Source organism: Corythoichthys intestinalis, chromosome 20 (assembly GCF_030265065.1).
Source record: "Corythoichthys intestinalis isolate RoL2023-P3 chromosome 20, ASM3026506v1, whole genome shotgun sequence".
Taxonomy (NCBI): domain Eukaryota; kingdom Metazoa; phylum Chordata; class Actinopteri; order Syngnathiformes; family Syngnathidae; genus Corythoichthys; species Corythoichthys intestinalis.
The window spans coordinates 10,581,358-10,604,721 of NC_080414.1; the positions used below are offsets into that span (position 1 = coordinate 10,581,358).

The window sequence follows — 23,364 nt, forward strand, 5'->3', positions numbered from 1 at the left end:
TTATACAAGTGCAACAAAACTTAAAATGGCTATAAAATTCTCAAATTTTACATTAGATGCACACAAATCACCAAATGCAGAAATAATCACCTATATTTTCAGGATCAATAGCAATATTTAACGCCCAAAATAGCAATTTTTTTTCCATAGTGCAAGTTTTCAACAGCCAGTAAACCACTCAATTTTCAGAAACTTAATACTTGAAGAAAGCATGCACAATCATCTTAATTTTACTCAATAAAAGCAAAATTTGCATTTTTCTATCACAACTAATCACAACTTATTTAGGTATAATTCCAATGTTACTATTGCCTCAGCACATCTTGCTGGCTATCTGGCCCTCGTCCTTTTTAAAATTGAAATGATACGTAAAATAAAACACACAAGAGGCAAATATTTTTGCATGGGCGCAGAAATGTCTAAATGACTACTTTTTTGTCAAAAAACTGGCAATTGGCCAAAAATTACCAGATCATTTGGCTGTAAAGTTACGCTTCTGTGTATGGATACAACATGGCGGCCATCACAAAACAAAGAGCTTTTTAAGTTGAAAGGTCTTGTAACTCAATGCAAAAATCCATGAATTTCTATAGATATGAACATAGAACAGTCCAGATTCTTGGTTAAAAGCAAACTATGGGCAGTTATCATTCATTTTACGTAAATATGTCGAGCTCAAGTTACGCTAGTTTTTTCCATGCATTTTTTTCACTACGTTTTAAAGTACATGCATGGGGATATTCTATATAATAATTAACTTGAACCCACCACAAAATTACTCTTTAGACACTCCTGCCTGCGTGTATGCAGTAAAACTTTTATCCTTTTTCCACCTAAATCCGGCGTTTGAACGCAGAGCGTGTTTGAGTGAAAGCCCGACGCCCTGCCTGGGTAGGCCCCCAATGGGAAGGCGTGGCGCAATTTTTGTGGGAGCTGTCTTGTCAACTTATGGTGAAGTCTACAGTCCCTGACAAAAGTCTTGTGTCTGTTTTGTGGCAAAAGGGTGGATTTTTCAGACGAATCTTCTATTGAATTACACCACAGTCGCCACAAATATTGCAGGAGACCTACTGGAGCCCGCATGGATGTGAAGTTTGGTGGTGGCAAAATCATGGTCTGGGGTTACATCCAGTATGGGGGTGTGCTAGAGATCTGCAGGGTCGAAGGCAACATAAAAAGTATGAAATATCAACAAATCTTAGCTGCCTCTTATATTCCAAAACATAAAAAGGGACAAATTCTGCAGCAGGATGGTGCTCCATCGCATACTTCGATCAAGATCCTCCAGGAGTGGTCAGCCCAGTCACCAGACATAAACATCATTGAGCATGTCTGGGGTAGGATGAAAGAGGAAGCATGGAAGACGAAACTCAAGAATGTTGATCAACTCTGGGAGGCATGCAAGACTGCTTTCTTTGATGTTCCTGATGACTTCATCAATAAATTGTATAAATCCTTGCCGAACCATATGGATGCAGTCCTTCAAGCCCATGGAAGTCATACAAAATTTTAAATTTGGATCTCACAGCACCACTTCTTAATTCGCTTATGTTTTGTAACATTTTTGTATTTGAAGTACATTTTCACACTACTTTCTGTAGGCGACAAAACTTTTGTCTTGCCAAAATTTGACCTTTATGTCTTCATTGAATGATAAATATTTTCATTCAAATCTTAATATCTGAACATTTAAATATGTAAACTAAAGTGCAATCACATTCGTAAATGAATGGCTTCTGGTTTTTGAAATGTAAATAAACCAATCTATTGTGATAAAACAACAAAATTGCAATAACTGCATTAACCATCAAAGTGAAGTCTAACTAACTGCAGTCTTGAAACAAATCTGAATGAGGAAAAACATTGCAATAAAATAATGCAAACTGGTTAAACTTGAGAGTAGCTGAGATCTGTTATGACAGAACATGGCTCTAATGATATCTGGCACCATCTAGCGACGTGAATGGGTATAATGTCTGGACCCCGAATATAAGACGACCCACACTTTTTTAGTCTTATTTCAATGCAAAAAACACAGTCTTATATTCGGGCCAATACGGTACAACCTTATATACACAGAATATACACACAATTTGAGTGTAAATCTCAATTTTTGAAAAATTCTCATAATTGGACACTTTGTCAACAGCTTTTCATCCGCCATTTTGACTCCCAACTGCTGAACGCCACCAAAATGATCGCAAAATTCCAACCACACAGTTTTTCACAAATTGGGAAAGCGCACACATAACCTCTAGGGGGTGCTGGAGCACCTGCCTTTTTTCTTTCTACATAAAAAAAAACTTTCCATCCTCCCCTCATTCCTCCCATTTTTCTCCTGTTTAATTCAATCACTGATATTGACTGGGCTGGACGTCCAATCCATTTGTTCATTCATTCGCCCCTCCCAGTCCATACGGAGTGAACATCTATCTCCGTCAATGGCCACCAATGAGTTAAAAAAAAATGTGTGCATGACAAAAAAAAAATCCTTTTCATACACGGTTGCGCACTTTATCTAAAAATCTAAATGTATGATACTATTATCTACCATAACTGTCCCTAATAAACTGCCCCGCGTGCCTACCCATGTAGAGCAATCTCAAAAGTCCTTAACTCCTCATTGCACTGCCTGGAAACACGCACGTCCGAACGGAAGCCAATCAGGACGACATTAACAGGGGACGGCGTCTGAACATGCACGCACGCACTCACACGCGCGCACTGTCGAAGCGAGAAGACTGAGGCGTTCTCTCCTTTGCAGGGGAGGCTGCAGCACTCACTCACTCTTTTTCTTCTTTGTTTTCATGCAGCAATTCACGACTGGACGGACGGTTTAACCCGAGCACACGTGATGGTTGCCTTCATGATGATGCTGATGTGAAAAGTAAGCCTCACATTCTTCACCTTCAAGTTTTCCACCCCAATATTCCTGTTCTATTCCTACACATGTAAAAACTTGTAGATTTAAAATCTAGGGGAAAAAAAGAACTTACCTGGTAAAGCTCATCCCCAAAAAGCCAAAAGACGCTCCCTAAGCGTATTCTCCATCATCTCCCAGTTTGTGCCTGCCTTCTTCCTCGCATCCCCCGCGTGTGTGCGCGCGGACGGCGGCGGCAGGACGAGCGAGTCCAGCCAGAGGCTGCTCCGGCTGCCTATTGGTCGACTTATGCGTCAATCGACAGTCGAGCCCCACCCCTCTCTCGCTCCGCTCTCTCTCTCTTTCTCACTCTTCATCTCCCATACCTCTATCGGTCGGTTATCTCCTCCCTCATCTGCTCCTCGCTTTCTCTGTTAACACGTGATTATATAAGATAGCAATCAGGAAACGATATGTTATCCCGTTCTCATTTTCCGCACGCGAGCAATCCAATTTCCCGACTTTGAGGGAAGATCGGAAAACTTTTTTAAACAATGTGGAATGCTAAAGGTGGATTTAAATTTAGAAGGTAAATATAACTGAACTGTATTTGCATTGAAACTACAAAGACACTGTAGTTTTTTAGACACCTTTTGAACATTTAAACCAGTGATTCGTCACGCACCAATAGAGGGAGCCAAATTTTGAAAACAGCTGGAAAACGGAAATTTCGCAATGAAAAAAGCTGAATTTTAAGAAATACATGTTTTTGCTAAGACTTGGCTAGTTAACTTATGAGTTAACTGTGCTAATTAATGTGAGAGTTAATTACTGTAATTGCACATGAAATGTGTCTAATTTTGAATTAAAATAGATTAACATTGCATAAAATGACACTAGTCAAAATAAAAGCGTGCAAAATACTACTCTTGAATTCAATATTGTAAAGAATGATAAGAGTGTTTATAAAAAATTTTTTAAAAAGGCGGACACTTGATAATACAGTGGGGCAAATAAGTATCTAGTCAACCACTAATTGTGCAAGTTCTTCCACTTGAAAATATTAGAGAGGCCTGTAATTGTCAACATGGGTAAACCTCAACCATGAGAGACAATGTGGAAAAAAAACCCAGAAAATCACGTTGTTTGATTTTTACAGAATTTATTTGCAAATCATGGTGGAAAATATTTGGTCAATACCAAAAGTTAATCTCAATACTTTGTTATATAGAGCAGTGATGTTTTGGGGCTGTCGTTGGGCAACACGGACTTTCAACTCCCTCCTCACCCCGTGGCGTCAAAATGATAAGAACGGTAAGCAAAAATCCCAGAACCACACGGGGGGACCTAGTGAATGACCTACAGAGAGCTGGCACCACAGTAACAAAGGCTACTATCAGTAACGCAATGCACCACCAGGGACGCAAATCCTGCACTGCCAGACGTGTCCCCCTGCTGAAGAAAGTACACGTCCAGGCCCGTCTGTGGTTTGCTAGAGAGCATTTGGATGATCCAGAAGAGGATTGGGAGAATGTGTTATAGTCAGATGGAACCAAAATAGAACTTTTTGGTAAAAAAACAGGTTCTCGTGTTTGGAGGAAAAAGAATACTGAATTGCACCATACCCACTGTGAAGCAGGGGGGTGGAAACATCATGCTTTGGTGCTGTTTTTCTGCAAAGGTACCAGGACAACTGATCTGTGTAAAGGAAAGAATGAATGGAGCCATGTATTGAGAGATTTTGAGTGAAAATCTCCTTCCATCAGCAAGGGCATTGAAGATGAGACGTGGCTGGGTCTTTCAGCATGACAATGATCCCAAACACACAGCCAGGGCAACAAATGAGTGGCTTCGTAAGAAGCATTTTAAGGTCCTGGAGTGGCCTAGCCAGTCTCCAGGTCTCAACCCCATAGAAAATCTTGTGGAGGGAGTTGAAAGTCCGTGTTACCCAACGACAGCCCCAAAACATCACTGCTCTAGAGGAGATCTGCATGGAGGAATGGGCCAAAATACGAGCAACAGTGGGTGAAAAGCTTGTGAAGAGTTCCAGAAAACGTTTGGCCTCTGTTATTGCCAACAAAGGGTACATAACAAAGTATTGCGAAGAACTTTTGGTATTGACCAAATACTTATTTTCCACCATGATTTGCAAATAAATTCTTTAAATATCAAACAATGTGATTTTCTGGGTCCCCCCCCCCCCACATTCTGTCTCTCATGATGACAATTACAGGCCTTTCAAAAATTTTCAAGTGGGAGAACTTGCACAATTCGTGGTTGACTAAATACTTACTTGCCCCACTGTATTTCCGATGAATATTTTTCAAAGATTGCTTCCTGTCATCCCAGTCAAAATAGTTTGGACATCTATTCAACTCAAAGTTAACTCAGCAATACCTCACATATTAATTAACTGGAGGTGGGAATCTAACGATTTGATTACGATTCAGATTCGATTATAAATCAATTATTGACGTACAACCCCCTCCCCAGCTTTTAGCTGCTTTCAATGTTTCGTACATTAGTTACAAAAAATAGTACAAAAATCCTCTCAGGCTTAGATAAACATTTTTGGGTTTCGTCTTCCATGCTTCCTCTTTCATCCTATCCCAGACATGCTCAATGATGTCCATGTCTGGTGACTGGGCTGGCCAGTCCTGGAGGATCTTGATCTTCTTTGCCTTGAGGAACTTAGAGGTAGAGATTGAAGTATGCGATGGAGCACCATCCTGCTGCAGAATTTGTCCCTTTTTATGGTTAGGAATGTAAGAGGCAGCTAAGATTTGTTGATATTTCAGACTATTTATGTTGCCTTCCACCCTGCAGATCTCTCGCACCCCCCCATACTGGATGTAACCCCAGACCATGATTTTGCCAGCACCAAACTTCACTGTTTTCTGAGTGCATCTTGGATCCATTCGGGCTCCAGTAGGTCTCCTGCAATATTTGCGGCGACTGTGGTGTAATTCAATGGAAGATTCATCAGAAAAATTTACCTTTTGGCACTTTTCCAGCATCCATACTTTTGACAGGCTGTGGGCTTTGGCAAATCCCACACGTTTTTTTTTTTTTTATTGTCTGCACCCTGAGAGATCTGCAGGGTGAAATATCAACAAATCTAAGCTGCCTCTTACATTCCTAACCATAAAAATGGACAAATTCTGCAGCAGGATGGTGCTCCATCGTATACTTCAATCTCTACCTCAAAGTTCCTCAAGGCAAAGAAGATCAAGATCCTCCAGGACTGGCCAGCCCAGTCACCAGACATGAACGGGATGAAAGAGGAAGCATGGAAGACGAAACCCAAGAATGTTGATGAACTTTGGGAGGCATGCAAGACTGCTTTCTTTGATGTTCCTGATGACTTCATCAATAAATTGTATGAATCCTTGCTGAAGACCATGGAAGTCATACAAAATATTAAATTTGGATCTCACAGAACCACTACTTAATTCGTTTATGTTATGTAACATATCTTTTTATTTCAAGTACATTTTTTGTTCAATTTTCACACTACTTTCTGTAGACGACAAACTTTTGTCTTGCCAAAATTTGACCTTTATGTCTTCATTAAATGATATATATGTTTCACTGAAAAAAAATATTTTTGTACATTCAACATCATTTGGGAGGGTCTTAGCTTTCATAGGAGCCATTTCTGAAACCAATTGAATAATTAAAAGTCAGGTTATTAGCAGTTCTTTCTACAAAATGGATAAGCGACAAGACTTGTCAGGGACTGTATACATGTGATATCTACTGTAGCATCGTGTGGGTGCAGTTTGTAGCAACCGGGTGTTGTTTGTAACGGCTGTCTGCAGTTTTTTTATGTAGCGGCATGAGTTGTGGAATGTGGATGTGACTGTGTTTTAGTCCTGCTTTACTTAACATATTTATATAATCGGAATATGAATGTTTGTGAATCGTTCTCGAATCTTCAGCGGCCAAATTGCGAATATTCTAAGAATCAGCAATTTCACACACCTTTAAAATTAACACAGTTAATTTTTTTAACTAGATGTCGACCAATATGGGATTTTCAAATGCCGATCCCAATATTAAAAAAAAAAAACCAGCCGATTGCCAATATCCAAAACTGATTTTTTTGAGCCGATATTTTAGGTCGATATACTTTTTAAAGCATGTAAATTATGAAAGGCAAATTTAGATTTAAACAGCGGTTCATAACCTTGCTAAAGGTACTGAATCCCACGAGTTTCACATGTGCATTCACCAAACACTTCAGAATTTAACAATGGAGGAATTTTTTAAAATTCAAAACCAATATTGAAAAGCTATCAAGCTCGTATCTAAGTGAATTGAGTCAAATTTCTTCCCATTTCAAATTTACTACAAATAAATTTGCCTTTTGCAGATGATTTTTACGTTGGTAAATAGAAATTACACTATTTTTATGGCGTAAAATAATGCCAGTATGTCCGTTATACTTAATCTTAATATTATGGAAAATGCTAAAAGTGTTTAAAAAAAAAAAAAAATCAGACACGCAAGAGTAAAAGTTGACATTGTTCAATAATTCCGATTAATATTTTTCAAAATGATCACTTCCACTAATGCCAGTCAAAATAGTTTGGACATCTATGACAACAGAATTTTTTTTCTTTAAGTCTTTTTCAATGACTGTTTTTATTGTATTCGCCTGTTCTGCCTCTACAGGCCACTTTTGATACTGCAACTAGTTACTACATAGTGTATTTTATTGTGTATTGCTAAGAGCAGTCACCACGTTTGTTCAGAAATAGCTAAGCTGTTGAAACTCATTCATCTTTACATCTCCGACTCCTAATTGGTCATCTTGCCGAATAAAATTCACACGTTTGCAAATCTGCCGAGGAGAAAAACAAGTGACTTTGACAAAGATGCTGACAATTCAATGCCGAGAAGATTAAAGAGGGGAAAAAAAAACAAGATCCAATCGTCATGTGCGTTCACTCACAGACGCGACTGCCTACAGAGCTTCTGTTCACAGGAAGCGTAAACAGCATTTGAACCTCACGCTTGGCACTCCTGGCTGATTTTGTGTTTCGCCGCTGACAAAAACACTTCCCTCTTCGAGTGTCAACACATTTGGTGACAATGACAGGCTGCGGCGACCCGCGGGGCCTTGCACTGGCGTCTGGTGTGTGGCCATCATCTGAGCTGCCAGTGAATGCATCATCATCATCATCGGAAGAGTAGCGGTTGAAATAAATAACAGAAAATGGGACATTTGGAGGATTTGGGGAGAAATACATACGTCGGAATACTGCACTGACAAATTGATATTCTAATGCTGAACCTATTCAAAACGAGATTATCGTATATCAGTAGTAGTATAGTGCAAATTCTGGAAAAGTGTAACAGTTTAAGATTAGACTATCATAAAATACATGAAGTGGACTCTGCACTGGTCCGTTGTGGTGAAGAAGGAGTCTCTCTATTTACCAGTTGATCTACGTTCCTACCCTCACCTATGGTCACGAGCTATGGGTCATGACCGAAACAACAAGATCCCAGATACAAGCGGCAGGGTGTCCAGGCTCTCCTTGAGATAGGGTGAGAAGCTCAGTCATCCAGTAGGGACTCAAGGTTGAGCCGCTACTCATAAGCAGATTTTAAGGGGGGACAAGGCCCCCCGGTGGCCGAAAAGTGTCATTGCATGAAATTGACTTTCCCATATACAGTGGGGCAAATAAGTATTTAGTCAACCACTAATTGTGCAAGTTCTCCCACTTGAAAATATTAGAGAGGCCTGTAATTGTCAACATGGGTAAACCTCACCATGAGAGATAGAATGTGGGGGGAAAAAACAGAAAATCACATTGTTTGATTTTTAAAGAATTTATTTGCAAATCCTGGTGGAAAATAAGTATTTGGTCAATACCAAAAGTTCATCTCAATACTTTGTTATGTAGCCTTTGTTGGCAATAACGGAGGCCAAACGTTTTCTGTAACTCTACACAAGCTTTTCACACACTGTTGCTGGTATTTTGGCCCATTCCTCCATGCAGATCTCCTCTAAAGCAGTGATGTTTTAGGGCTGTCGTTGGGCAACACGGACTTTCAACTCCCTCCACATATCTTCTATGGGGTTGAGATCTGGAGACTGGCGAGGCCACTCCAGGACCTTGAAATGCTTCTTACGAAGCCACTCCTTTGTTGCCCTGGCTGTGTGTTTGGGATCACTGTCATGCTGAAAGACCCAGCCACGTCTCATCTTCAATGCCCTTGCTGATGGAAGGAGATTTTCACTCAAAATCTCTCGATACATGGCCCCATTCATTCTTTCCTTTACACGGATCAGTCCTCCTAGTCCCTATGCAGAAAAACAGCCCCAAAGCATAATGTTTCCACCCCCATGCTTCACAGTGGGTATGGGGTTCTTCGGATGCAATTCAGTATTCTTTCTCCTCCAAACACGAGAACCTGTGTTTCTACCAAAAAGTTCTATTTTGATTTCATCTAACCCATCCAAATGCTCTCTAGCGAACCGCAGACGGGCCTGGATGTGTAATGGCTTCAGCAGGGGGACACGTCTGGCACTGCAGGATTTGAGTCCCTGGCGGCGCATTGTGTTACTGATAGTAGCCTTTGTTACTGTGGTCCCAGCTCTCTGTAGGTCATTCACTAGGTCCCCCCGTGTGGTTCTGGGATTTTTGCTCACCGTTCTTGTTATCATTTTGACGCCACGGGGTGAGATTTTGCATGGAGCCCCAGATCGAGGGAGATCATCAGTGGTCTTGTATGTCTTCCATTTTCTAGTAATTGCTCCCACAGTTATTTTCTTTACACCAAGCGTTTTACCTATTGCAGATTTAGTCTTCCCAGCCAGGTGCAGGTCTACAATTTTGTCTCTGGTGTCCTTCGACAGCTCTTTGGTCTTGGCTAGAGTGGAGTTTGCCGTGTGACTGACTGAAGTTGTGGACAGGTGCCTTTTTTACAGATAATGAGTTAAAACAGGTGCCATTAATACAGGTAACGAGTGGAGCTTCGTTAGACCTCGTTAGAAGAAGTTAGACCTCTTTGCCAGCCAGAAATCTTGCTTGTTTGTTTGTGACCAAATACTTATTTTCCACTCTAATTTGGAAATAAATTCTTTTAAAAAAATCAAACAATGTGATTTTCTGTTTTTTCCCCTACATTCTGTCTCTCATGTTGACAATTACAGGCCTATCTAATCTTTTCAAGTCGGAGAACATATAGAATACTTATTTGCCCCACTGTATATATAAGTTCTAAAGCAATAAAACTGCCACAAAAATGAATGAAATGAACAAAAAAATATATTTTTATAATGGGTCAAAATTATTTTTCGAACAGATAATGTGACTAGCACCTTAGACTGTCATTTGCTTTGCATATAACCCCCCCCCCCAAAAAAATTAGGGGAGGGCAAATTTTATTTTTCAAATGATTTTTTTTTTTTGATTGAAAATGTTTTTATTTTGGTTGAAGCAACTTTTTTGAGGATTGAATGATTTAGACACAAATGTCCTATCCATAAGTGGCCCAAACACAAAAGGATTGCTTCAATCAAAGAAAACTTTTTCAATGAAAAATTAAGTGTTAAAATGCAAATTTTTCAATGTCAAATATTTTTTCGCATTTAGAAACGTTTTCTACGATTGAAATTTTTCTTTTTTTGGTTGAAGTTATTTTTGAAAATATGTATATTTTTTTAAGCAACTTATTTTTTTGATTGAATAATAAAGACAAAAACGTCCTAGCCAAAATTTGGCCCAAACACAAATCAACATTTTTTGGATTGAAAATATATATTTTGATTGAAGCAACTTTTTTTTTATTGAAGCATTTTTTTTTAATGATTGAATAATAAAGACACAAATCTACCTCCATATGGCTCCGCCCAGGGGATACAACTTTTGACTGAAGTACCTACATTGGCATGACACCGGCGGGCGTATCATATTTCATGGTTGACGATCTTGGCGAAAAGTATTGCCTAAGCAGCCTGATTCAGAATTCCCCTCATGAATGATGGGAAACAAAAAAATGCTCATTGTCAACTTATTATTATAAATATTCTTGTAAGTTAATTTTATTGCTGACACTGCGTTTCGGGGTCATCAACATGTTGTGCCCCTCCACCCCAAAAGTCAAACTTGCCTATGCCGCTACTCCTCCTCATTGAGAGGAGCCAGCTGTGGTGGCCAGGGCATCTGGTCCGGAATGCCTCCTGCACGCCTCCCTGGAGAGGCGTTCCAGGCATATCCCACCAGCTGTCGGCCCTGGGGATGTCCCAGGACACGCTGGAGACACTGTCTCTTGGCTGGCTTGGCAGCGCCTTGGGATTCCGAGCTGGTTTAAGTTTTTAAATATTGACTTTTGTCTTGTGATGCATGCTTTTATTTTGTAGGACGTTGAGAGCAGCTAGTGTTTCCGCACGCGTGAGCGCATGTACACACAAAGAGGGCACACGCACACACGACGAAGAGTGCAGCCGACAGCTGCATGCCTGCGCACATATTTGTTGCTTGTGAAGCATCCAGGTGAACGGCTGAATACAACTCCTTTTGTACTGTTTATTGTGCGTTTTCAATTGTGGTTGAATTCATGGGGTGCCGTCGCTCACTAATACTGTACATAGTAATCGTTTGTGTGGTTTGTTATTACTGTATCAGCAGCTACTTGTAAACACAAATTTAAACTGCTGGTGAGACTGATTTAATTTTATTTTAGTTTCATTCTGCAAGAGTTGTTCTCATGAGCAGCTGAATAAAGTCAGCAAACCACACGGACGTCTGACATCGTTATTTTGGAGCTTAGCTCACTGTCTAGCTAGGACTGAGCTCCAACGTCTTGGTGAGGACAGTGCAATGACGTATAATACATGGTTTTGGAAAGTTATTTTGTGTTTTGGTGGCTATTTAGGGGTAGTTATAGAGTTAATTCTGATTTACGCGGAAATTCGGGTTACTAGCGTAGGGAGGGAACTGGATCATAACACGGGGACGACCTGTAGTACAAAAGCAGAGTAGCTTAAAATGAGAGCACTAAATATTCGGCCCCAACAACTAGTGTCAGAAATATTGAACACATAAAACTGAGCCAAGTCAATTCACAGTTGTGCATATTAACTCATTCACTGCAACTGACAACTAATCAATTTCAACTAGAGTGGCTAGTATTGAGGGATAATATTTCACTGCCATTGGTCGCGATGAACGTCCAATCCAATTTCACTGGAGTTAAAATATACTACTGTAAATCCTTCAAGGTTAAAATAAGTAAAACAAATGCACATTTCACAGATTGAAATATGACTACAATAATAGTCTTTAATATCTACCAAATGTAAAGCAAAAACTACTGGTAAAAATAAGACTTCCTCAAACACTCCAAACACAAAATCAAAAGGATGGCTAAAGCTGTAGCATTGTGTGCAAAGGACCACATTTTTGGAACTAACTTCATGGAGCATTCAAAATGTTACATTCCATCTCAGTTTTCATGAAAAAACTCAAAGCTCAACTCCTAGCAATGTATGCCTAATATGCTGATTCTTCGGGATAACACTGCTCCTGTACTTCGCATCGAATCCAATGTAGCTAGAATGTTGAAAGTATTAATTGTATGTCTGTGTATAAGTATGCTATCCACATTTATAATGGTATCTGGCCAATATCTCATATTTGTGGAAAACTGGGTCCCCTACTAAAAGCTTTAAAAACGTCCTTTTTACGCATCTAATGGTCTAAACCAGTGCTTCTCAATTATTTTCTGTTATGCCCCCCAGGAAGACGTAAACGTTCCGCGCCCCCACCAAACTCTCTGCCGCCACTGTAAATATACTGTCGTATCATTTGTATATAAAATTCTTATTTTTATAAGTACACCTCTGCATAACATTGCTTTCTTTTTAATATTAAAGAAAAACGTTATATAGATCAACTTAGAATCAAGTGTATAAAAAAAAAAACACATCCATACTGTAAAAGTACACTCAAGATACATATTTTGACCGTTTGATACTGAAAAATAAAATTCAATAAAATCACTAAACAATAATATATTCAAATTGATTAGCAACATTAACTCACGAGGACAATATGCCAAACAATTAGACCAAAAAAACAAAAATGAATAGAACAAAAACGACAATGTCATTGGAAAGAGGGACAGTTTTTGTTTTTGCTGCAGGCAGTAACAGCTCCTTTCCTATGGCGTAGCGTGGCGTTATATTGCACTGAGCACCTTGGTATGCCACCTTTAATGATGCTGAGAGTGCTAGCTTGTTTACTGATGTAACACTGCCAAAGAGGGAGGATTGTTGGCAATATTCGGAACGTTTTCGCTGAAAAAAATAATTCCTGCTGTCCACTGTGAACATTTTCAAACAAAGTAAACAGACTGTTCTTTCCTTGTCTCCCGCTGTTCTAAAAGTCAAAGCCAAAAGCTACATACGCTTCTTCATATTTCCTTGTCTTAGCTTTTCATATCTTCAGTGCTCTTTGCTGTGTGCTCGTTTTGTTCCAAAATATTGCGCATACGCTGAAAATGAGAGCGGCACTGCCACTCACTGAGTGGATGTGTAATTACACTTTATTCTAGTACGGCAAAAAAGTATGTTCACCAAGGTCACATGCGCCACCCCCAGTATCGCTCTGCGTCCCCCTGGTGGGCCCCGGTCTGGTCTAAACTGAGGCCCGTTTCAGACATACGCTGAACTCCGGGTAAATCCCGGGTAACCCTTTTATCTGAAAGCAATTTCCCGGGTCGACTCATACGGAAATGACACGAATATTAACCGGGCCCTGTCCTAATATAAAGTCCGGGATTTACCCAGGACGCGGCATGTGTGAAAGCATTTAATTCCTGGGTCACAACGTGAAAGCTAATGAAGTAATTATCATGGCGGGCTGATCGTCATTTCCTTTTTCTTCGAAGTAAGACAAAAACCTGTAAACAAACATCGCTAAATATCAACATGGAAAACTGGAAATATAGCAAAATTAAACAGCAAACATAACAAAATTAAATTACCAGTGGATCGTAGAGCCGAGACAGTCCATCGTCCATCTTTGGAAATGTGTGGTTTAATTTGTTGCCAATGCGGACCAAAAATGATGTAACGTCCGGATTTTGATATCCCGCCCTTCGCGCACAGAGAGCGCCAAGTCGCGAACACGGGACAAGTCTGAAAGTGTCCAACCCGGGTAATTCCCGGTACATGTCCCCATGTCTGAAAGCCATGACATGGGTAAATCTCGCATCACCTTACACAGGAATTTAACTTGACATAATTCTGAAAGGGGCTAAATAGTGTATCTGTTTGAATATACCATGTACCGTATTGGCCCGAATACAAGACAGTGTTTTTTGCATTGAAATAAGACTGAAAAAGTGGGGGTCGTCTTATATTCGCGGTCTAGACATTATACCCATTCACGAAGCTAGATGGCGCCAGATATCATTGAAGCGATGTTCTGTCATGACAGATCTCAGCTACTCTCAAGTTTAACCAGTTTGCATTATTTTATTACAATGTTTTTCCTTATTCAGATTTGTTTCAAGACCACAGTTACAGTCAGACTTCACTTTGATGGTTAATGCAGTTATTGCAATTTTGTTGTTTTATCACAATAGATTGGTTTATTTACATTTCAAAAACCAGAAGCCATTCATTTACAAATGTGATTGCACTTTAGTTTACATATTTAAATGTATAGATATTAAGATTTGAATGAGGCAAAATAACATGCTTTTTCTCTCAAATATATTGTTATAATCATGTTTCAGATGTACTGCAATTATTTTCTGTATAAAAATTAATTTGGTGTTCAAAAATTCTTTTTTCAAACTTGAGTCTTGAAAAAGAGGGGGTCGTCTTATAATCAGGGCCGTTTTATATTCGGGCCAATACGGTATTGTATACTTTAAACCAGACATGTCCAAAGTCCAGCCCAGGGGCAAAATGCGGCCCGTGGTCAAATTTCATCCGGCCCCCAGCCTCTGTCATAAAATCAATAACATCTGGCCCGCACACAGACTTAATAAATTGGTCAGCAGTACTGCAACCAGCATATGAAGTAGTTTACACACGAAATGCTGCTCCTCATTTACCCACTAAAAAGCAGCAGCACTTTAACCCTTTATTGCCAAATGTATCGCATTTGATACACCTAAAATTTAATGATTTTCAGACTAATTTATAATTTTGACATTTCTTTTTGAAAAAAAAAAAAAATGATTGATGCAAGTTGACACATGCATCTGCAGGTTTCATGAGAAAAAAACATGATTTAGCATGGGTTATAAATATTGGAGCGCTTATTACACATATTCATTCTCACTTTTCTTTTCACAAATTTGAAAAAAGGGTTTCATTAGGACCTTATTTTTCAAATTTTGGGATTCTCTGATAATTGCTTCATGTTGCAGGTATTTAAGGGCTAAGCAACATTACTCCGTGTGACCCTCTACTTCCAATTTTCTAAAATGGCGACAATCAACTAAAAAAAGTTGACTGACGGCTGACGCTTCAAGGATAGGTGGAAATTGGACTATTTCTTCATTAAAATATGCAACAACTGTGTCTTGCCTGATTTGCAAAGAGACAGTCGCTGTTTTTAAAGATTTCAATGCGAGGCGATGTTACCAAACAAGACACGCTGACATGTACGACAAGATTACAGGGAAGATATGCAGCGAGAAATTGAAGCAACTTGAAGCTAGTTTCATTTCACAGCAGTAGTATTTTGCAAGAGCCCGAGAGTCGAAAGAGAAACCCGCAAAAGCTAGTTGCGAGATTGTTGAAATTATTCATTAAAAAAATAATAAAGCAAATGTGACAGACTGAATGGCTTGCTAAATTTTGCTTAAATATATTGTTCTACGTAAAGGACGTCAGTCAAGGTCCCCCCCCCATTTTTACCACGTCAAATCTGGCCCCCTTTGCAAAAAGTTTGGACACCCCTGCTTTAAACGATGTGTGAATAAACTAAACACTGTACAAGTACTAATAAAACTGTTGTAAATCTCCAAAGCTACACCAGTTAAAAAAAAAATAAATTAAAAAAAATCACTGTAAACCCCCTGAAGAAGCTGAGCATCAAAAAAATGAGATTACCGCAAATCCCCTCCAAAAATATGACTATTATAAATCAACTCAACGTCTGGCAAATTAAAATAAGACAACCATAATTCAGTGGGAAAACACAGGGTTAGAATAAGACAACAACAAATACCTCAAGGGTTTCTTACATTGTGCTTGTCAAATGTGTTTTCCAAGAAAGGTGCGAAGTGGGGACTCACACACTCACATCACTGCTCACTTCCTACTTGCCTTTCAAGTCACCCTAACCAGTCTTTCAACTTGATAGATCTTGCCCACCACTACCCATCTTCTCAGTCTCTCTGTAATGACGCCTCCCTAAACACACACATGCAAACTCACGCACACACACCTCTTTGCCGTCCATGACGCATCGCTTCGCCATCCTGTTGATTTCTCCTCCACGCTCTAATTGATGAGTGAACACTAACAAGTTGCCCTCCCCTTCGTGCTCTGCATCATGCCGTTGCTCCTCAAGGACCTCTCCCTCCATCCCTCTCTCTCTCTCTTCTCAGGCTTCCACGGAGGCGTTCATTATTCATGGAGTTAGTCTTGGGAGAGCAAAAGCACGGCTGGATTCACGGGCCGCCTCAACAGCTGGCCTAAGGCGACGCAGGCGGAGGCGGAGGCAGGTCGGACATGACTGACTGACTAATTGATTGACAGCAACCAGTCGGACGAGGAACAAGCAGCGGAACACGAGCGGCCGCGCCTCCAACGTGGCCTAATTGGACTTTCAAAAAGGCGGCCAAGAAGTATGGAAATGTTTTTTGTTTTTATTCCCTGAGGGGTTTTCTTGGGAAAACGCCAGCGCATTTTCTCACATTGTTGACACCCGTTTTGCTGATTCATGCCGTTAGCGACCTTTCATGTGAGGCACAAGGTTAGCATGAGTGGGGATTGTTGCTGTAGCAACACGCAGTAGGGGATTCGAAGGATTTCCAGTTTTGTGCTCAGTGAATTTCCCAAATAAAAATAGCTTTGCACCAATAGGCAAGGCAAGGCAAGGCAAATTTATTTATATAGCACAATTCAACACAAGGCAATTCAAAGTGCTTTACATCACATGAAGATCATAAAAATCACATTTAAATCAACACAACGTAGAAACGAAGACAAAAGGTCGCATTTAATCACAAAATAAAAATAAATAAATAAAATAAAAATAAAACAAAAACTACTACTACTAATAATAGTTGAAATCAGCAATGGAGATAAAAACAAGAGGAATAGAAAGCAGGTAGATCGAAATATATAGACAGTTATAGATATGCAGTGCTAAACAAAAGCGTTTTTAGCCCTGATTTAAAAGAGCTAACAGTTTGAGCATACTTCAGACGTTCGGGTAACTTGTTCCAGAGGTGAGGAGCATAATAACTAAATGCTGCCTCACCCTGCTTGGTTCTTGTTCTTGGAACATGCAGAAGACCGGTTCCAGACGACCTTAGGGGTCTAGATGTCTCATAGGACTCTAACAAGTCAAGCATGTATTTTGGTCCAAGGCCATTAAGTGTTTATACCATACCATACCATATTTTGTGGCTCCTGTTACCGATACCGTTCATCCACCAAATGTGATTGCTAAATGAGCACATTTAATAACACGAGCCAGATTACCGTATCTTTCAGATTGTTTATCTCCAAAAGTGATGCCTTATGCATAAAGTCTAGTTATGCTTTATGACCTCGAACCTGCGGGTCTAACTGCAATATGCTGTGCCAGTAAAGTGCTCAAGACACACATTCATCGAACCAAGGAATAAAACACCAAAACAAATAAATTAATAAATAAAACAATAATTATGATACACCAAAGGACTTACAAAAAAAAAAAAAAAAAGTATTCAACCACTAAAGGGACATAGGCAGAAATAAAATGAATTTAAACTAGGGTGACCATATTTTGATTTCCAAAAAAGAGGACACTCGGCCTGGCCTCGAGATACTTCAATTTTACTCAAAGTTCACTCAAAGATGTCTATATCACTTTAATATATTTAAAGTGTGCCTCCTCAGTCTAGACAGAAAAATTCAGTTTTATTAAAAAAAATTAAAAAAAAGCCATATATACTATATGGAATTTTTTTTAAAAAAAATTAATTAATTAATGACAAAAAAAATCATGCAGACCCGTGGAAATATAGTACCGTCAATACAGACACACAGTAGGCTTGTGCCACATAAATTTTTTTATAAATTACTATCACAACAATTGTTGTTGAGAAATTGTTATTCCCACTCTATTTTTATTCTCATTCAATGTTCTAGATTACACGCAAAAAATAACCCAAATAAACCGACAAACTATTCAACCAGCATGTTTCCAAACGCAGCAGTTCAAAACTACATTTCCCATAATGCCTAGCGTGGCTTAGCTCACTGATAGCTACCCAATTAGCGAGTATCGGGAGACGAGGCAAAATCAAACTTTGCTATCTGTGTTTACAATCATCGGTAGCGCAACAATTTGACATCAATTTTACAGGTCACGCCAGTACAAAGCTCCGACAGAAGTCAACAGTTGCCATTATATCAGAATTTATCGTAAAAAACCTCTTAACAACTGGGCAGGCGCTCCTACTTAAAAAATAATGCCAACATTAAACCAAATACACGAACACAGAACATTTAATACAAGCCTAATACAACATACTGCATCTCTTTGTACCCATATATTGTATAATATTTAACAGATGATAAACTTACAGAAAGGTGTACAGAGCACTATAAACGTCTCTTAAAATTACTCCTTATTGTAGTCTGTAACTGCCTCTTCTCTTGCCAAACCATCAACCCAGTAGATGGCGGTAATGCCCTATAATACAAGGGGTAGACTGTACTCCTTCTCCCGCCCCTACTAGTAGGAGCCACGACAACGCAGGCAAGCGCTGCCCCCCAGCGGCCGGAGATATTCTCCTCAAATTGGTCCCGTGAAAAATCATAAAAACCGGACATATTCATAAATTTATAAAACCCGGCCGGATAACGAGGACACGACGTGAAAGGTGGACATGTCCGGGCAAAAGAGGACGTTTGGTCACCCTATTTAAACAATCTGGTGCGCACCAGATTGTTTCTAATGCGCACCAGAATCTTTCTGGTAAACATTAGCATTACATAGCATTTAAGCTAACTTAAATGCTATATAATGCTAATGTTAACAATTGGCTAGTTAATTAAAACATTAGCATTATACAGCATTTAAGCTAGCAGACTTTTGCTATGTCCGTTCGTTTTGTTAGCCAATTGTTGAGATTAGCTAACGTTTACAACAATAGGGTAATTTGCATATAAAAAGTCTGCTAGCTTAAATGCTATATAATGTCAATGTTATCAACAATTAGCTAATTTGCATATCAAAAGTCCACTAGCTTAAATGCTATATAATGCTAATGTTAACAACCATTGGCTAATTTGCATATCAGAGGTCCGCTAGCTTAAACGCCATATAATGCTAATGTTTACAACAGTTGGCTAACTTGCATTGCAAACGTCTGCAAGTTTAAATGCTATATAATGCTAATGTTAACGACAATTGGCTAACTTGCATATCAAATGTCTGCTAGCTTAAATGGTATATATTGCTAATGTGTATAACAATTGGCTAACTTGCATAGCAAAAGTGGAAGCTTAATGCTATATAATGCTAATGTTTACAAGAATTGGCTAACTTGCATATCAAAAGTCAGCTAGCTTAAATGCTATATAATGCTAATGTTTACAACAATTGGCTAACTTGCAAAGCTAAAGTTCACTTACTTAAATGCTATATAATGCTAATGTTAACAACAATTGGCTAACTTGCATATCAAAGGTCCGCTAGCTTAAATGGTATATATTGCTAATGTGTATAACAATTGGCTAACTTGCATAGCAAAAGTGGAAGCTTAATGCTATATAATGCTAATGTTTACAAGAATTGGCTAACTTGCATATCAAAAGTCAGCTAGCTTAAATGCTATATAATGCTAATGTTTACAACAATTGGCTAACTTGCATAGCAAAGTCCACTAGCTTAAATGTTATACAAGGCTAATGTTTACAATAATTGGATAACTTGCATGGCAAAAGTCCGCTACCTTAAATGCGATATAATGCAAATGTTTACCAGATTGCTTAAATATATTTTATTTCTGTCAATGTCCCTTTAGGGGCTGCGTACTACTCAATGACTTTTCAATACTTTTTTTTGTGCCTTTCATGCTTCCTTGATTGGGTCTTGCTGATTTTAATGTGAAGTAAAGCAATTTGAACTAGCTTATGTTAAATTCCATTACAAATGAACTCGCCTAGCTTTTATAGGTCGGCGTTTCATACTGGCGGATATCTTGAGTAGTGCAACCAACAGTTGAAAACTAATGCTTTCTTCACGTGTTCTGGGAAAGATAATTCTTACCATTTGCTAGTTGTGTGTGTCATGTTCATGTGCTTTTGTTAAAAAATACACATGGACTTCATTTTGGTCTGTTGTGTAGGCAAAACGCATTTAGGCCTATTAATTCATCTGCTACAACAAGAAGAGAATGCATCAAAAGATATGTAAATTAACATTTTTGCAAACACTTGGTTGGAAAGTACGAATTTTAAAACCATCTTTTCTATGTTGTTATGCTGACTATGGTTATTCTTACCATTCACAACTTCTTATTCACGCTCCGCTATTTTGAAAAGTAAAAGGTCATCCCATTTCAGAAACTCGTGTATCATAATAAAATCTCAGTTCTCCAGTAGTAGTAGTTCTCCAAGTTTCGACTCGACAAGTGGTATTTACTAGGGTTGTCTGTTAATGATTTTTTTAAACCATAAACTATATCCCAATATTGTCCAAGTCCAAAAATCCAATATAGATATCAAACCAATACCAATAAATGCGATCATGCACTTAACGTGTTATTGCTAATTGTATTGTGATGCCCCACCAGATGCCTTAATAATGATAAAGGTAACAACTTGAAGGTTTTCCAAATAAACATTTTGTGAAAAATAAGAGGTTATAGAAAATAAATGTCTCATATAAATAATATGAATTGAAATAAGCCAGAATTTCCCTAATTAAATTAAAGGAATCATTCACAGTTAAATCACGTTTATTGTAGTAACCCCAAAGAGCTACTAGGGGGCAACCAAAGCATTACAAATACGGGCAAGCAATCATCGGACATGCCAGTGCAATGACAATTCTCAAGATTTTGCTGGGCCTTTCCTCAGATTGTATTTTATTACTTTTCTAGTTTTCTTAGTGACTATTTCTTTCTAGTAAAGCATATGTAATGAGTTTATTATTCATTATTATTCTATCAATTGCTCATTTAAATTTTTGCAACGTAAATGCAAATCATCTGCTCACATCACAAATCCCAAGCATCTTAGTTTGGAGACATCCATAAGCGGATTTTAAGGGGGAGCCAGGCCCCCCCTGGTTGCCGAAAAGTGTCATTGCATGAAATTTACTTTCATATGTACATATATATATATATATATATGTATATGTATATAAAGTTGTAAAGCAATAAAACTGCAACAAGGCCCAGGGGATACTATTTTTGACTGGGGTAACTACATTGGCACGACACCGGCGGGCATACGATAATCAACGGCTGACGATCTTGGCGAAAAGTATTGCCTAAGCAGCCTGATTTAGAATTCCCCTCAAGAATGACGGGAAACAACAACAACAAAAAAACGCTCATTGTCAACTTATTATTATAAATATTCTTGTAAATGAATGTTATTGCTGACACTGCGTTTTGGGGTCATCAGCATGTTGTGCACCCCCTGCCCCAAAAGTCGAACTCTGCCTATGGAGACATCTAACGGTCAATAAGCATAAGTGCTGTGCTAAACTGTGACCAGCCCTTGCACAAAGGCAGAAGGCAACATGCATATTGGCCTAAAACCGCTAATGAAAAACCGATATTGATATTATCCGATATCATTTTAAAATACTTTTATATTATTGACCACCCGATAATATCGGACAACTCTAGCATTTACCATAATAACGACAGCACATGAAGGCAGCATAAATCACGAAGAGTACATATTGCAATGCACTTCCGCGTTATTTGTAAGTACTCGCCGATATCAATGTCTGAGTTTTAGTGCCGCATTGGGGCCCCTTCCGATATTATTAAAACATCACGATCAGTCCATTCTCTTCACATTCTTTTGTGGCCTCACAGATCACCGACACCTAAATTGCCGTCTGACATCTTCGGTAATTTCACCTCGTTGCGATTTTCCTGTCAAAATTCCCCCGTACGAGTATCACGTTTCTTATCTGAGGCAGCCGACGATTGAGCAGTATGTCCTGAAGTAGCACGGAGGAGGAGAGACTCTGAAGACTCCGCATTAAAAAAGATGAAAGTACAAAGCTCTTGAATAAAGCCCGGCGAAAGGCTCCGCTGGGAGGCGGTAAAGTGGTATTAAAACAGTAGTAAACAGCCTATAAAGCTGGATGACGGTAGTAAACGCGCATGGATCCCGCAGATGATTTATTAATGCACACCGGGAGAGCCGGCGGGCTCATAGAAGTGTTAATCCCGGTAAACACAAAAGGCTTTTTCTCCCTAACAACAAAAACAACAACAAGCCGTTACGGCGGAAAGGTTACTGGACTATCGATCGCAGGGTCGGTCCCGCGACTCTCTTCCTGATGACTTTTTAATGACAGACCGATACATCACAGCAAGGGGGAGGGGGCTAATTGTCGTTGTTGCTTTGAGTGACCGTGGGGGGGTGTTCGAAACAAAATGCTCGATCGATAGTCGTGATGATATTGCATTTGTATTGTTTGACCTTCGTGGAGGGAAAATAGTCTAGTATGTTTGTGGCTCTAAAGGTATTTTCTAATTGTTGTCAGACACTTTTATAGAAGTTATGAAAAGAAGACAACAGTGTAAACATACTGTATATGGGTGAAGATATCCTATTAACTCATTGGCTACCAATGGCGGTGCTAGACATTCAATTCATTTAGACTGGGAGGGGCGATTGAACGTTCTTTTGAATTAAGCTTTCACAGGCTGGTTTACCACCTTGACGCTGGAATTTACATTTGGGGGTGGGGGTTGGTGGTGATAAAAAAAAAAAAAAAAAAAGTAAAAAGGAGGAATTTATAAAATTAGAAATGCATTAAATTTTTAAAAATATATATGGCGGAAAACACAGATAAGACTGAAAAAGCTGTTTCTGCTCTTGCACTCCTCAAAAAAATACTGCTGTATTTTAAGCCAAAACAACTGTTGTGTTTGATAGAACAATATGTCTATATGCTGCCATAGCAGATTCATGGCACGTTAAGCCCCTGAACTATTTTTAATTTGTCCGTTTTACCCTGAAATCCCCCGTTTACAGACGTCGCGCAACCGCTTTTGTTTCAACCCATCCATAAAACCTAGGTAATTATATTTATTATTCAAAATGCCTG

At 39.0% G+C, this 23,364-nt stretch overlaps 1 protein-coding gene across 7 annotated transcripts in view; it reads right to left on the bottom strand.

Annotated features, from left to right (window-relative positions):
• Positions 1–23,364, bottom strand: part of LOC130908901 (cadherin-18) — a 425,189-nt gene that overhangs the window by 209,565 nt on the left and 192,260 nt on the right. For 5 of the 7 annotated variants that reach the window (XM_057824821.1, XM_057824825.1, XM_057824826.1 and 2 more), the window contains exon 1: positions 2,997–3,135. The exons of the other annotated variants lie outside the window; for them this stretch is intronic. The gene's annotated coding sequence lies outside the window, so the exon portion shown is untranslated. Of the gene's footprint in view, positions 1–2,996; positions 3,136–23,364 lie in introns of those variants that run through there. 7 annotated transcript variants of the gene reach the window in all.